This window comes from Neophocaena asiaeorientalis, unplaced genomic scaffold (assembly GCF_003031525.2).
Source record: "Neophocaena asiaeorientalis asiaeorientalis breed wild unplaced genomic scaffold, Neophocaena_asiaeorientalis_V1.1 scaffold634, whole genome shotgun sequence".
Taxonomy (NCBI): Eukaryota; Metazoa; Chordata; class Mammalia; order Artiodactyla; family Phocoenidae; genus Neophocaena; species Neophocaena asiaeorientalis.
Window position 1 is genome coordinate 793072 of NW_020173971.1, and position 17667 is coordinate 810738.

Consider the following 17667-nt stretch of genomic DNA (forward strand, 5'->3'; position numbering starts at 1 on the left):
GCCTATGAAGACAAAAGTTGGGCTAAGGGTTGTCTATATTAACCTTAACACTGATTCTACATACGAGAGTATCCCTCAGTTCTCAAATTAAAGCCGAGAAGAGCTAAAGACATTCAACACAACTGGTCTCTTGGCCCACAACAGGCTTGATAGCTGTTTCCTTATTCAAAGATTACTAAACAAAGAAAAGAACACAATAATAATAGCATACGCTATCTCCAGCAATGGCATGTTTACTGAGCCAGGCACGGTTTTGAGTTCTGTGTCAGTTATCAGTATATCATCTCTAGCGCTGAATCACCTTTTCAGTATATGTTCTGTGATAAACAAGAATCCCTTTGAGTATGTCTACTTTAAATTGAACACAATGTTCAGTTTTCTCAGTAGACAGCACTGGAGAATCATTGATGGAAGAAGAGGCTCTCCTGCCCCTTGCTGCAGAAACGGGAGTCAATGGTATAGGTGTGAGTTCATTCAGCAAAGCCTGCCTCAACCACAGGTCCATCTGCAACATTGCAGCCTAGGCTAGGCAAAGCCTTTCCACAGCTCTCTCAACACAGCCCATGTGCTCTGAAAGGCTCCTGTCCCTGCAAATGCCCACATTCCCATTGCATGCCCACCTCACTGGCTGCTGACTGCCAGACTGCATTCCCAAGGGTGCCTGTTGCTTGCCCATCAGCTCCAGTCTGCTACTCAGTGGGCTGAATCACATCTTCTCCAGTAGAGGTCTGAGCCCTTTCCACGTTTGTCTTTCCTGCCTCCTTCAGCCCTAGGGAACCATATACAGTTTCCTTATATCATACAGTTACTCTTTGATCATAGTTAATCCTTTTTTATATCAACTTCCCCAGTTTAGCGTACTGTGTGGTCTCTATCTCCTGAATGGACCCAGACCTCTACCAGTACTTTACATGTATCAACTCATTTACTTTTAGTACCAATCTTGTGGGGGGAGTACTATTATTAACCTTGTTTTTCACATGAAGAAATTTTGTGAGATTAGATAACTCACACAACAGTTGAGGCTTTAATTTTAAAGTTTTTTAAATCTAAAAACTCAGAAGCAAATGTTCTCTTAAAAAATATTTTATGTAGGATAAGGAAGAAAATTTTAGAAACCTTCTGCCTGGTTTTCTCAAGGAAACAAGAAAATACAGCCTTTAAATAGGAACGATGAGCCACAAAAAGTGAACCATCTACGCTAGAGGCAGTAAAGAGCAAAATTAATATGGCAGAAAAGTGAGTGATGCGGCAGTCTAACCAAAACAGCTCCCCAAGAATGAAGAAGAAAAAGGTGAAAATAATGAGAGAACATGATAGAAATCCAAGCCAAAGAAGTGAAGGCAAACCTACGAAAGTTATATCTTCCCAGGGAAATAACTAAAATCAAGGGATCAAAAGTACTCAGCAGAGATTCTACTAAGAAGAAATTGAGACTCATGTGTTACTCTTTGGAAATATTTTTGGAATTATTATTATATGGCCTCCTTCGAACTCCCATAGCACTTTCTTTGCACTGTAGCATTTGCTATATTCTGTCTTGAATATGGAAAGAGCGCTGAAAGAATCATGTTTCAAACCTAGGTCCTTTCACTTATTGCCTGTGTGACTCTAACAAGTCTCCACCCATGTGTATCTTTGGGAACCATATACAGTTGGTTTTGTATCTATCTTATAATATACCTTATATCTACCTAAAGTAGTTTCTCTATCTTAAAAAGTTACTGGATTATGCAAATAAGAACATACATGGAACTATCTAGAAAATGACCCCTAAACCTGAAGCTTTATATCGCTTTGTGAACCTAAATATTTAAGGACAAAAATCACGTCTTTTTTCTTTGTGTCTTCTTCAGTACCTAGAAATTGTAGGCACTCTATCAATATTTATCAAGCGTGTTTAATTTAAAACAAGGCTAGGGTAATAATATCTAAATCTATCCAACTGTCACAAAAGGAACATTGTGTTCCCTTAAGAACAAAAAAGTATAGATGAGCAGAATTGATTGTGTTTATAAGCAGAAGCAACATTTATTTATTATTGCTACTTGTTTTAAGTTCAATGTTTATAAAAGAGTGAACATTAAGCCATTTTCATATGGATAGTAAATTTTTGTAATTTTCTCCAATCTGTTACAACTGAAACATTTTAGATCAAGATACTGTAATTTACAACTAACAGTAATGCAGAATGTGATTTGTAACAGTTTGTTTTCACAAAGAAAAATTGACTCAAAAAGACAAAAGAAAATTACAGCAATTAGCATAACCATCCAAAGCAATACTTTCTAAGCATACGACTAGCATGTTCAGCAGAAATATGCAATAATTTGGATTCACAAACATGTCAACTTTAATCAAGAAGCTTCAATTCCCAAATTAAACTGAGTTATAAAAATCAGTTTTGGGCTTCCCCGGTGGCGCAGTGGTTAAGAATCCGCCTGCCAATTCAGGGGACATGGGTTCGAGCCCTGGTCCGGGAAGATCTCACATGCTAGAGCAACTAAGCATATGCGCCACAACTACTGAGCCTGTGCGCCTAGATCCCATGCTCTGCAACAAGAGAAACCACCGCAATGAGAAGCCCACGCAATGAAGAGTAGCCCGACTCGCTGCAACTAGACAAAGCCCGCACGCAGCAAAGACCCAATGCAGCCAAAAGTAAATAAATAAATTTATTTTAAAAATCAGTTTTATCTAAGTGAGAAACAATGATTTCTCTAAGCCAGCTATAGGAATAACAGGTTTAAACCATATTGAAAGTCAATATTATCCAAATAAAGAGTTTTCTTAGACTCTTGTCTGGTAACATGCTACTGTTGTTGGTAACAGAGGTCACCCCCAGAGAATTCATCCAAGTCCAGAGTGTTCCCAAAGTTTGAATTTGTATCCACCTGTGTAGGGATGTCCTCTCAAGTCACTAGACAGATTATCCTCTGAATTGAATTCATAAATATTTCCCAGATTCACCTGTTCAAACCATGTATCTCATAGACTTGGAGATTAAGTCTGGGGAAAGCCTTTTGCAAACTAAACCCTGGGAGTCATCCCAAGGTTTGCATTTCACGGTCCACAGTAGGGCTGATCTCTGTTTCTCCAGTTTTGCAACTTCTTCATTCTTTCTACACTGGATTAAATGTTCAGGGCTCCTGTGTTGCTCAAATCCATCTATATTAGTGGTTCTTTCTCTGCTTTCACACACGACTCATTTACACAATTAAGTCTCATTGGGAACATGTCTTTCTTGGCAGTACACAAATAGGAAGTGTGTTCAAATTCAGAAGAGCCAAGAGAAAAGGGCAGAATTTGAAAAAGTTTTTTCTCAGACTCATTACACTGATCTTGCCTTAGGGAATTGCTGATTCAAATGGTTTCTGCTCTCTGATCTATGCTCTATGTTTTAGCTAAAATAATCAGTTTGCTACAGCACTAGAAAGAGGTAGGCAGGAACTTATGTGACTTGAGTTTTGGAAAAAAACCCTACTGTAGTCTCTTTCCAATTAGAGATAATTTATTCTCAAACAGATATGCTGCTTGATTTTCTGTTCTTTGAACCAGTGTTGTTAATTTGAATCAAATTACTTAAGATAACAGATTAACCTTCCTGCTTTCAACAACTTTCACAACCTAGTCCCTGACCATAACTTACTGTGAATTACTATGTTGACTCTCTTTCCCTGTAAAGAGACCAGAAGTGGATTTTCAAAGGACATATATGATTAAATTTGAATTAGGCATTAGTTTATCTGATTACAATCTTTCCTGACAACTAACCAATTTTGATTATGGGTGTGGGAGTATATGAGTGAAGCAAGTTGTGGGAAATAAAGAGCCACAGTCCTGGGGTTTAGGCCACTGCCTTGGGAAAGCAGCTGTGAGGTCCTAGGATACCACATGGGAGGAGAATATAGAAAAGGGAAGTGGGAGAGATCTGGAAGCCCAACTTTACTTAATCTGAAGGACTCAGAAAAAAGTCATAGTCAAGAGACCCATCTATTGCCTCGTATACATTTTAGCATTTCAAGTACTACCATCGTCTTCAGCCATCTTGGACAAACCATTATGAATATAGTGCCAAGTCTCTCTGCTGTACCAGACCTCTGTCACTTCTTTTTATGGTCACCACCAAGCAGAAAACAAGTAGATTTACTTTAAAATTAGAGCCCACCTTATAGTGCTTTGCTCGTTAAGAATAATAAAACAGAATAGCTACCATATTTGCCACTGTGTAGTAGAGGATTTAGCCTTATACAAAGAGAGAACTAGCCTTTATCTTTGGCTCCCGGGAAGTAACTTCTAAACACTTGGAATTTCCTAATAAGAGTGTCTTTTTTTAATTCATGGTGGGCCCCTTGGACAACACCTGATAGTTTATGCTAATGAGATGACTCAGGGTGGGGTGGACCACACCTAATAATTTTAGGGTGGGACTGGTCATCCCCAAAAGACTAACCATGTTATTAGAGGGTTGGGGCCTTGGGGCAGTGATATTAGCCTGACCTCCGAGGAAGGGAACTGGGGATTGAGTACCAACATGTGGGCAATCAACCAATCAATCATGCCTAGGTAATGAGGCCTCAATAAAATCTCTGGACAGCAAAGACTGGATGAGCTTCTGGGACTGGCAATACTCCCTACATATGCATTGTCACACATCAATGCTGAGAGAATAACATCTGAGGACAGTGGAATCTTCACATTTGTAATCTTCATAGACCCTGTCCTATGAGTGTCTTCCTTTGGCTTGTTCTAATGTGTGTCCTTTTCCTATAAAACATGTGATCATTGGTATAGCAACTTTCCGTGAGTTCTGTGAGACTTTAGAGTGAATTCTTGAATCTAATGGCAGTTTCGGGAAAACCGTGAACTTGCATTTGGTGTCAGAAATCTTGGACAGACTTGACAGTCTGGAGGACTCTGCCCCTAAGCTTGAGTTTGGCTGCCTTTTCTAAATGTAAAAATTGGACATGTCCGGCCTTAGCATCATTGCCCTCTTGAAGTTTTCAGGGATCATTCTTTCTCTGAGAATGGCTCCCATTCATTCTATGTGGTCTTTCCCTCCTAACTGAAAATGTGTTAAGGAAACCTAACTCAAAATTGGAGTCGAGAAGCCATGTTGGAAGGGCCATCATTCATGTACCACTCATTCCAGCAGGAAGGAAGATTTCCTCTCCATCCAGCAACAGCAAGCTCTCCTGCCTGCAGCCAATGAGAAGCTGGATTTGGATTCTCATTTCTTCCAAGGAACTTTTGTTCAAAACTACCTCCCAACTTCCCCCTTTCCTCTGTAAAAGAATGCTCTCCTCCTTTGTTCTCCAGACTTGCCTATGGCTTGTCACTGTTTGCTTGTCCTGAATTGCAATTCCTCTGATATTCCCAAATAGACTCGATTTTTCTGGCTGAATTGTTTAGCCTTTTCTTTTAAAGTGTCGCCATTTTGTAGTGTCAGAAGTGCGACTCGAAGCAGACAAACCCCTGAGGAACTCATGACCCACAGAATTGTGTATGGTACCCACTTGAACCCCTTGTGCACTCTGCTCCCATGAGTCGAATTCTTCCTTTCAGTTTGGTTATTCTCCTCTTGAACTCAAACTCCCTCATTTTGGTCGAGCCCTCAGACTTTACTCAGGATCTGTTTCCTTGAAGGCGTCACCCTTTTGGTGAGTACTCATTTGGTTTTTTGTTTTGTTTGCTTTTCTTTTGTTTTCTTTAATCCCTGCTTTTGAAGTAGGGGATCCCAATCCTCTAAATTCTCTCAGGAGGGCCCTCCTTCTGGGACCTTTGCTGGTTTTATGTTAAAGAACTATGGTCCCTCCTCATACACATTCTTAACTAAATGGGTCAACTTAACCAAAGATAATTTAGAACACTAATGGCCATTATGGGGAAATTTCAAGAGCCCCAAACCTGTTTTTCTCAGAACCAAATAAGAAGACTGCTGCTCTGAAATTAAACATACTGAATGGGATGCCTATTTAATTGGTACCTGGAAGCTTCCAAACATACCCAAGATTCTAAAATTGCCTATTTACAAAATACCATTCCTAAATTATTCAAGGTGAACAGACGATTAAAGGAAGACAGAAATGCTTCTGAGGTCTCTTTTCCCCTTCCCCTGTTCTCTGTGTCTCTGGCGCCACCTTTCTCTTCCTCTTCTGCACGATACCCATCTCCTCTATACCCTCCACTTCCTCATTCTAATAGCCTCACCGAACTTCCCTTTCTCTCTGAACCTCTCCCCTCTTTCTCCTCCCTTAAACGTATTAAAACCTGCCCCTTCAAAATCAGACCCTCTGAAAATCCAAATGCTGAACCCCTAATATCTTATGTTCCCTGAACTAAAGCTGAACTACAAGCAGTAGTCAAAGATTTTCCCAAAGTAACTGAGGGTCTCCACAGATTTGCTGAGGAATTTAATATAGTCATTCAAACTTGTCAACCTGGCTTCTCTGACTTTTATCAGCCAGTACATATGCTTGCTGGTGAAGGTCAGGCCCAACACTGGATGAAAACTGACAGTTGGGATGATCCTGAGAAGTCTTTAGAACTACAGCTTGGGGACAAAGAAAAACCCTTACTGCCTTATTCCATGATCAAGTGCAGGAAATTTCCTGCCAAGTCCATTTGGCAATTCCTAGGGCTTTCCCAAAGGCAGTCAATGGGAATAAGATCCAGGCTTGTACCCAGGAGCCCAGTGAGTGTGTAAACAATGATTTCAGCTCCATATCATGTTTAAAGAAGACTCTGGTCTTCCTTTGGATGTTGAATCCGCTCAGGTAGCTTTTAACTCTATGTTCATTGTGCTTAATTGGGATCTTTCTCTTGTAATTAAAAGAACCAGGATAAAATGGGAAATTATGTCCACTCCAGATTTAGCAAATTTAGCAAGCCAGCTCTCCCACACGCTAGACGATTCAACTAAAAGGAAGACCACTAAAACCCTTTGTCTTCAACTCCAACAGATGAAGGCCCCTAAAAAAAACCAGGGGCTTTCCTGGTGGCACAGTGGTTAAGAACCCGCCTGCCAATGCAGGGGACGTGGGTTTGAGCCGTGGTCTGGGAAGATCCCACATGCCGCAGAGCAACTAAGCCCGTGCGCCACAACTACTGAGCCTGCACTCTAGAGCCCGTGAGCCACAATTACTGAGCCCATGTGCCACAACGACTGAACTACTGAGACCCACGCACCTAGACCCTGTGCTCCGCAACAAGAGAAACCACCGCAATGAGAAGCCCTTGCGCCGCAACAAAGAGTAGCCCCTGCTCGCCACAACTAGAGAAACCCCCTGCGCAGTAACGAAAACCCAATGCAGCCAAAAATAAATAAATAAGAAAAAAAAGTCTTGAACTATTAGAATGAAGTGTATTAGTATCTTGCTTAGAGGACTGTCCTTGGGCTCTCTGTGCCAAGGAACTATATTTTAGATAAGGTATCTTTAAGTACCTAAGGAACTAAACTACTTCAAGAGAGGAAAGAGAATACGACTACTTTGCCTTGTACTAAATTCTGTCCATTTGGAAACAGCTTTGGAATTAATCTAGATATTCTAAGTATTAAATCCTGTAGAGGTTATTTAAGACCCCCTTCAGTTCTATGTGCCTAGGAACTTGTAACTTCTAATTTCATTTCTTCCCAATTTTCTCCTTATTTCCCTTCATCCTTCCTGAAATGAAATGAAAATATGGCATTTCCCATATAATCATTTGCTGTATTTTGAAGAGTCCATACTATTCTCCCTAATAAACTCTTCTAAGATAATCCCTTACTTAATACTTTTATATAATGACAAATCAGTGCTTATGATTTCACAAATGATTTCAGTAATACAAAAAAGAACCAACATGAAAAATATAGGATTTGGGTAGAACTAGCAGACTAAGAATTCTGAATTTTAATCCTAACTCTAGTACTGATTTATTTAGTATACGTGACTTGTGAGGAGGCTACTTAACTTTATATATTTGCACATTAATGGTTTCAAGCCGTAATATGATCCTGTTAAGTTATAACAGTACATAAATGCTAAGTAATACCAGTCAGGCATAGGACAAAATCATTTTCTAAAAGCTTGGTCACAAAGTGAGTTTGTTAATTCTGTTGATTATAGATTTAAAATATGTAATAAATGTAATGCCATATAAATGGCTAATCATTAAAAAAAGAAATATGTCATACAGAGAAAGATGAATACCATATGATTTCACTTATATGTGGAATCTAAAAATCTAAACAAACAAAACAGAACAGATACAGACTTACGGACAGAGATCAAACTGGTTGCCAGATGGGAGGGGTTTGGGGGGGTTGAGTGAATAGGTGGAGATTAAGAGGTACAAACTTCAAGGTATAAAATAAATATGTTACAGAGATTAAATATAAAGCATAAGGAATATTGTCAATAATACTCTAGTGATTTTGTATGGTGACAGATAGTTACTAGACTTATCATGGTGACCATCCTTAATGCATTTAAATGTTGAATCACTATGTTGTCCACCTGACTCTAACATAATAGTGTACATCAGCTATACATCAATTTAAAAAGTTAGGCTTTCAATACTCTCACAGATGTTGGATGCTATGCTCCATATTCCCTCTGCCCACACCTCTGTTTCTCTGTGGAGACTTCCTCAGGCACTACTGTAGCTTGCCTGGTTCAGGGTAAGTCATCCCCCAAGGACTGAGATTTAGTGCCTTCAGGGGTGTCCCTCAGTCAGCCTGGAACTCCTCCCAGTGGATAAATACTCCAAATTTCTGGTCCTTTGATGGGACACTCCTGAGGTGCATCTACATGGCTCTTTAGATGGCCTCTAGTAGGACTGACCCGAGTTACCTATAGTGGTAAACTATGCAATGATGTACCCCTGAGAAAAATGTAAGATCATACATAAAATCTTGTTAAAAGGTTGGCTGTCCCTTTTAACTAGGTAATGGTGTCTTTCTTTTACACTGTATTTCTATCTCCTGGTGCTTTAGAACAATTTGTAGCATAAATCCAACTGAAAAAAAAAGTGCTACCTTATCTTTTCAGGAGTCCTTGGATTCTGGAATACTATTTGTTGTATGATTATAAAACCCCTCATTTAGTACAGTTGCTGCATAACTTACATCACTGTTAAATAGGCCATTGTTTTCCAATCCTGGCTTGCATTAAAAACAAAACCTGGGAAGCTTTAAAGATACAAATTTCTAGGCTCCTACTTTGAATGACAAAATTCATCTCTCTGTGAGTGTGTGTGTGTGTGTACATGTGTGTGTAAATCTCTCAGGTGATTCCCAGCTCAGTGTGGGAACTGCACAAAAGTTTGGTGTAATTCTTCCAACTCTTGCCCTTAGGGAGGGGGATTACAGAAGACAGGGTGGAAAGAAAGTGTATGAGTGGAGGTTTGCAATATGTGGTAATTGAGACATTAGAATTTTACAGCTACATAATGAAGATGATTTCATGACAGTGTCAAAAGCCTGTATCCAGCATCACTGAGATGTCTCTCAGATTAGTCCTTCTTTATTACAGCTTGTAATTTAAATGCCAAGGGCACAAGCTGCTTTGATGATGAAGTGTTATCCTTGAATATCTTTTATGTAAATGTAACCTTTGGGTGAGGAAGGAGGAGAGACAATATAATTAGTGAATCAAATGCAGATAATCAGCACCTTGTGTAGTACTGGCATATAATTACAAGGCTGAAATTCTCGAAACTTGATATTTGGGCAAGGAAATAAGGAAAACACCTGGAACTCATTCTGCAAGGTTAAAATGGGGTTCTCTCCAGTCTGTTTTCAACACAACATTAAACAGCAGATACTAAACCAACCAACCAAAAAAAAAAATCTCTCCTCACTTGGTATCTATTTCATGAAATCATTTTTTTTTTTTTTTTTTTTAGGCTCAGCGGCCATGGCTCACAGGACCAGCCGCTCCGCGGCATGTGGGATATTCCCGGACCGGGGCACGAACCCATGTCCCCTGCATCGGCAGGCGGACTCTCAACCACTGTGCCACCAGGGAAGTCCCTGAAATCATTTTTAAAAATGAGATTTTTACAATCTTTCATTGAACTTTAAAGAATATATTAAATTTTCTAATGCCATAAAACATCCTTTAATCAGTCAACCTGCCCAATTTCCATCAACCCCTCCATACACAACAATATTGAACAAAGCGCTTTGGTGGGACAATTTGTCTCTAGGAGTCTTTTGCCTTCAAGCCCGTTGGGAAGCTTCTGTAAACACGTGGCACACTGCAGCACCTGGGACATGATTAATAAACAAATACACGAACAAGTGAATGAATGCATGCATGATGCACAGACCCTTACACACTGATACTCCAAATTGGCCTTGCCAACACATCCTCACATTCCACAATAAGCTGTCAAACATTTATCAAACACAGCCTATGCTAAGGTGTCAAAGGTAAACAAAACTGGACATTAGTTAAGGCGGTGAAAACAGATTTTATTCAGTAACTACTCTCAGAAGAGGAAAGAACTGAGCTCTATTCCAATATGTGCAGAAATGACTGGGAGTTTTAAAGGGAGAATGAAGGAGTAAGGAGGGAGAGTGAGTCGGGGGATCAGGTAGAGTCAAAGAAGTGAAATAGTACAGAGACTACCTCAGTGTAATTGTGATGAGGCCAGCTGTGTTTACTAGCAGACAGTTATCAAAGTTAGGATGCTTTACTCCTACAGAGACAGAAGACAGAGACTCTCTCCTTCCTGATGGTTTTCAGGTGCCTGAGAAAAACATTCCTGAGTTGGAGAAGACACACATACATTTCAAAGGGACAAAGAAAGGATTCACAATTGTAAGCCCTTTTTAGTAAATGCTGTAAGTAAGGGAGGTAAGGGGCCCATTTGCATGTATTAAGCAAAACAAACAGGAAATTCTTTTGGCAGCTCTGAGCCTTTCCAGATTGGAACTCAAAAAGGGGCTTGGGGCTTCCCTGGTGGCGCAGTGGTTGAGAGTCCGCCTGCCGATGCAGGGGACACGGGTTCGTGCCCTGGTCCAGGAAGATCCCACATGCCGTGGAGCGGCTGGGCCCGTGAGCCATGGCCGCTGAGCCTGCGCGTCCGGAGCCTGTGCTCCGCAACGGAAGAGGCCACAAGTGAGAGGCCCGCGTACCGCAAAAAAAAGAGAAAAAATGGGGGCTGTGTTTTCCCAGAGGCATTGACCTTACGCTGCTAGAAACCAAGTTAAAGTTTGGTCAAGTCTCTTAGTGCAGGGTTATAGAGCCACTTATGTGCTGAGAGTTCTCTGCATTTCTCAGGGACTGTGACACAAATGACAATGAGTAAGACCAATTACTTATCTTCAAAGTCTTTACAAATGAGAAAAGATAGACCAAAAAATTAATATAGAACATCATATTATACACATAGAAGGAACTTTTTTTTACAAAGTACAAGGAAAAGACTCACAGATATTGTCATGGAATAGAGAGAAATGTTATGGATTAGCAATTAGGGAATGCTAGGAAATAAATCAGACAATTTCTAAGCAGAGTCTCGAGTACATTAGAAGTTAGGGAGTCTGAATTGTGGGCTATCCTGCAGCCCTGAAAGAGAAAGGGAAAGTAGAGAAGGATGAGGATTCTTACGTAGGCGAGGAAAAATATAATTTTCCTTTTACCCTTCTAAGGGGCTGGGGCTCCTCTAACAAAAGACAGATTAACAAGAGAAAAACAAACAGAAGTTATTAACATGTATACCAGGGGAAACTCTCAAAGAGGTGGCTTAGAATTCAGACTTAAATACCATCTTCTGGGCTTCCCTGGTGGCGCAGTGGTTGAGAATCTGCCTGCTAATGCAGGGGACACGGGTTCAAGCCCTGGTCTGGGAGGATCCCACATGCCGCGGAGCAACTAGGCAAGTGAGACACAATTACTGAGCCTGCGCGTCTGGAGCCTGTGCTCCGCAACGGGAGAGGCCACAACAGTGAGAGGCCCGCGCACCGCGATGAAGAGTGGCCCCCACTTGCCACAACTAGAGAAAGCCCTCGCACAGAAACGAAGACCCAACACAGCAAAAATAAATTAATTAATTAATAAACTCCTACCCCCAACATCTTAAAAAAAAAAAAAAACCACCTTCTTTAGCTAAATTGAAGAAATAAAAGGTGTGAAGGAAACCAGTTATGGGGAGGTGACCAGGAAAAACACAGTAAACAAGAGTAAGGTTAGTTATGCAGATTTAAGTCAGTGCCTTCTCCACGGATGAGCGTTTCTTGTGATCATTCTCTTCCTGGTAAATAGAGACATGCTTACAAATGGAGATGTCTTTTATAACTGTAAATTTCCTTACAAAAGGGTAACCTCTACTGTATGTTCAGAGCATCTCCTGTGGCTGATCCTTCTGAAAATAATCAGCTCAAAGTAATCCATATGCCAAAGGCATATTTTCCCCCATTTTATTCACTCTGAGTCTGGATCAGCAGAAAAGTAAACATATGAGAGGCCCCAGGGCAGGAAGGGCAAGCAATTTCATGTTTTGTGCCAGTACTGACAGACTGGAGGTGGTAACCCCAGCACACTTGGAGAAAAATTCTTAGACTGAATCTGAACTGTGGCTGCCCAGGCGTAGGAAAGAAGAGTGACCACATAGATGCCACCCAAAAGATCACATCATGTACTTCAGAGGCTAATGTCTGAGTTCAAGCTCAGCAAGGATTAAAGTAAATGCACTGAGTGAATTGGGGGATGGGAAAGAGGTCATAAATAAATTTTTTTTTTTGCGGTACGCGGGCCTCTCACTGTTGCGGCCTCTCCCGTTGCGGAGCACAGGCTCTGGACGTGCAGGCGCAGCGGCCATGGCTCACGGGCCCAGCCGCTCCGCAGCATGCGGGATCCTCCCAGACTGGGGCACAAACATGCGTCCCCCGCATCGGCAGGCGGACTCCCAACCACTGCGCCACCAGGGAAGCCCTAAAATTTTTGATAAAGTTAGATGATGGTATCAAGCCCACCAACAGAGGCAGCCAGCAAACCTATAAATAAGTTTCACACCAAAAATGCCTCATGTTAAACTCTCCAGCTCTGTGGGAAAAAATTAATACACTGTATTCTCCTTGACCACTCCATTAAGATTGAATTAAATAAAGCAAATGCACTTAAGAAAGGATCCCTGTGTTTATATTCATAGGTCTATTTTAACATTTTTTTTCAGTTTATCCCTAAATTATGAGCACTTTCCACATCTGATCTTTCCTTATGTTGTATCAAATTCCCACAGCTTTTGCAAAAGAATGCTCAAGTGAAGGTGGGATCAGGATGGCAGAGTATGAAGACCCTGAGTTTACCTCCTCCATGGACACACCAAACTACAAGAACACATAGAACGACTCTGAGAATGACCTGAAGACCAGCAGAACAGCTTTCCTACAGCTACAATTATAAAGAAAAAACTACATCAAGATGGGTAGGAGAGCCAGAGATGTGGTTTAGTCAGGATCCATATCTCCGTACAGTGCCCCACAAGCAGAAGGGGATATCACAAACACAGAGGTCCTCCTTAAGGAATGAGGGGTTCAAGCCCCACAACAGGCAGCCCAGCCCTACGGTGCAAGACCTGCACCAGGAAGGTGAGCTCTCATAACTTCTGGCTTTGAAAACCAGCAGGGCTTATGTCTGGGAAAGCTGGAGGGCTATAGGAAACCAAGACTTTGCTCTTAAAGGGCTCACACAAAACTCACTTGCTCAAACTCCTATTGCAGAGACAGCAACTTGAAAAGCACTTGGGCCGTATGTGAAAGAGATTCACTGACTAATTCTAGGGCAAGTGCTTAGGGGCCGGGATCTGTTGGAACTTTCTCAAAACACTAGTGGGCACCCTTTTATTTATTTATTTATTTATTTTTGCGGTACACGGGCCTCTCACTGTTGTGGCCTCTCCCGTTGCGGAGCACAGGCTCCGGACGCGCAGGTCCAGTGGCCATGGCTCTCGGGCCTAGCCGCTCCGCGGCATGTGGGATCCTCCCAGACCAGGGCACGAACCCGTGTCCCCTGCATCGGCAGGCGGACTCTCAACCACTGCATCACCAGGGAAGCCCCCACCCTTTTATTTTTATTCTCCCTCTACCTAGGGGCCTCATGCAGGCAGGCACCACTTCTAACATTTGCCATCTACCTTGCTAGCACTGCTTGCCCCACCTCAGTGTTCCCCTGCAGACCCACCCCAGGCAAACGACCCACCTCAACTGGTACCCCCAAAAGTGGCTGCCTTGGTGATGCCCCTCCAAGGCAGGTCCCAAGCCACCATATACAACAGGTGGCTTCAGCCTGGACCAGCACTGCCCTCCCAAAGTGGTTCCTGTCCCAGGATCTCAGACCTGACCACCAGTGCACAGCTGGGCCCTACAGCCAGTCACACTGGGGCCAGCCTCCTCCACCAATGTACCTGCAGCTCTTGTGTTACTATAACAACAAGAAGGTACATGCAGCCCACAGGGGACACCCATGGATCACCTGGCTCTGGTCACCAGAAGAGATTACTCTTCTGAGCCCCACAGGAAACCTTTTACATAAGGCCACTCCTTCAAAATCAGGATCTGTAACTGATCTACCTAATACACAGAAACAAGCACAAATAATTTGGGCAAAATGAAGAGAGGAATGGATAAACATAGTGAGAACTTCAAAAAAGACACAGAAAATATAAAAAGAACCAATCAGAGCTGAAGAATACAAGAATTGAAATGAAAAATACACTAGATGGAATCAACAGAAGATTAGGTGATGCAGAAGAACAGCTCAGTGATCTGGAAGACAAGATAGTAGAAATCACCCAATTGGAAGACAAAAAAAAAAAAAAAGAATTTAACAAAATGAGGATAATACAAGGGATCTTTTGGACAACATCAAGCAGAATAATATTTGCATTATAGGGGTCCCAGAAGGAGGAGAGAGAGAGAAAAAGACAGAAAATGTATTTGAAGAAATAATGGCTGAAAACTATTCTAACCTGGCAAAGAAAACAGACATCCAAGTCTAGGAAGCACAGAGTCCCAAACAAGATGAGCTCAAAGAGACCCATACAAAGACACATTATAATTAAAATGTCAAAAGTTAAAGATAAAGAGCAAATCTTAAAGGCAGCAAGATGAAAACAACCAGTTGCATACAACAGAACCCTCATAAGATTATCAGTTGATTTTTCAGCAGAAACTTTATAGACGAGAAAGGAGTGGCATGACATATCAAAGTGCTGAAAGGAAAAAAATTACATCCAATATTACTCTACCCAGTAAGGTTATCACTCACATTTGAGGAGAGATAAAGAGTTTCCCAGATGAGCAAAAGCTAAAGGACTTTATCACTGCTAACCTGGCCTTATGAGAAATGTTAAAGGGAGTTCTTTAAGAGAAAAAGTAAAGGCCATAACTAGAAATAAGAAAACACATTAAAGGAAAAATCTCACTGATAAAAGCAAACATATAATAAAGGTAGTTGATCAGCCACTTACAAAGCTATCATGGAGGTTAAAAGACAAAGTAGTAAAATAAACTAAAAAACTACAAAAATTAGTTAAGGCATACCCAAAAATATGTAAAATATGATATCAAAAACATGAAAGTTAGTGAGGGAGTAAAAATGTGTTTTTAGAATGAGTTTGAACTTAAGTGACCATCAAATGAAATAGACATGCATAAGTTGTTACACATGAACCTCATGGTAATCACAAACCAAAACCTTTAATAGGTGTATAAAAAATAACAATAAAGGAGTCCAAACATAATACTAAAGAAAATCATCAGATCACAAAAGAAGAGAGAGAAGAAAGGAACAGAGAATAACTGCAAAAACAACTTGAAAACAATTAACAAAATAGCAATAAGTACACACCTATCAATAATTAAGTGTAAATGGACTAAATTCTCCAATCAAAAGTCAAGGGTGGCTGAACGGATAAAAACAAGAACTATCTAAATGCTGCCTACAAGAGACTCACTTCAGATCTAAAAACATACAGAGACTGAAAGTGAAAGGATGAAAGAAGATATATTCCATGAAAATGGAAATGAAAAGAAAGCTGAGATAGCAGTACTTATACAGGACAAAATAAACTTCAAAACAAAGCCTGTAACAAGAGACAAAGAAGGCCATTATATAATGACAAAGGGATCAATTCAATGCAAGGATATAACGCTTGTAAATATTTATGTGCCCAATATAGGAGCACCTAAATATATAAGCAAATATTAACAGATGTAAAGGGAGAAATTGACAGTAATACAATAGTATTAGGGGACCTTAATACCCCACTTACTGAAACAAATATATCATCAAGAAAGAAAATCAATATGGAAACACTGGCCTTAAATGACATATTGGACCAGATGAAAATAATAGATTTATAGAGAACATTTCATCCAAAAACAGCAGAATGCACATTCTTTTCAAATGCACATGGAACATTCTCCAGGACAGATCACATGATGGGTCACAAAGCAAGCCTCAATAAATTTAGGAAGATTGAAATCATATCCAGCATCTTTTCTGACCACAATAGTATAAATCTAAATTAACTACAAGAAGAAAACTGGAAAAAATACAAACGTGGAGAATAAACAACATGCTACCAAACTCCACAAAACACTAATAGAACTAATGAATGAATTAAGTAAAGTTAGTTAATTAATTTAGAAAACACTGTTAAGCAGTCAGTCCTCGTTTCTCCCCAGGCCTCCAGCCATAGACAACTATTAAAGAGTATGGGGTTTCTTTTTGGTGTGATGAAAATATTCTAATATTGACTGTGGTGATGGTTGCACAACTCAGTGAATATAGTAAAAACAATTGCACATTTTAATTGGGTGAATTGTGTAGTATGTGAATTATATCTGGATAAAAGAGGTATAAAAACAGGTAACATACTGTAGCACCACTTCATTTGGCTGGTGAACACTTCTGATAAACAAACATTAGATAAAATTTAGAACTTTAACAGGAACATACATCTTACTTCATCATTACCATAGCCATATGCACAGGGAGCTCAGTATTAACAGATTTGGTGAAAGCAAAGTATATGAGGGAGACTTCCATGGAATAAGAATTGGTTGGACTGTATATATATATTTCCTGTAAGTTTCTAGTGTGTGTGTCCATCATTTAATTCACTAAGTCAGAATTTTTTGACCATCTGTTATCTATCAAATACCATTTTTTTGTCTTTTTTTTAACATCTTTATTGGAGTATAATTGCTTTACAATGGTGTGTTAGTTACTGCTTTAAAACAAAGTGAATCAGATATACATATACATATATCCCCATTTCTCCTTCCTCTTGTGTCTCCCTCCCATCCTCCCTATCCCACCCCTCTAGGTGGTCACAAAGCACCGAGCTGATCTCCCTGTGCCATGCGGCTGCTTCCCACTAGCTATCTATTTTACATTTGGTAGTGTATATATGTCCATGCCACTCTCTCACTTTGTCCCAGCTTACTCTTCCCCCTCCCCGTGTCCTCAAGTCCATTCTCTACGTCTGCATCTTTATTCCTGTCCTGCCCCTAGGTTTTTCAGACATTTTTTTTTTTGGTTCCATATATATGTGTTAGCATATGGTATTTGTTTTTCTCTTTCTGACTTACTTCATTCTGTATGTCAGACTCTAGGTCCATCCACCTCACTACAAATAAGTCAGTTTCATTTCTTTTTTTTTTTTTTTTTT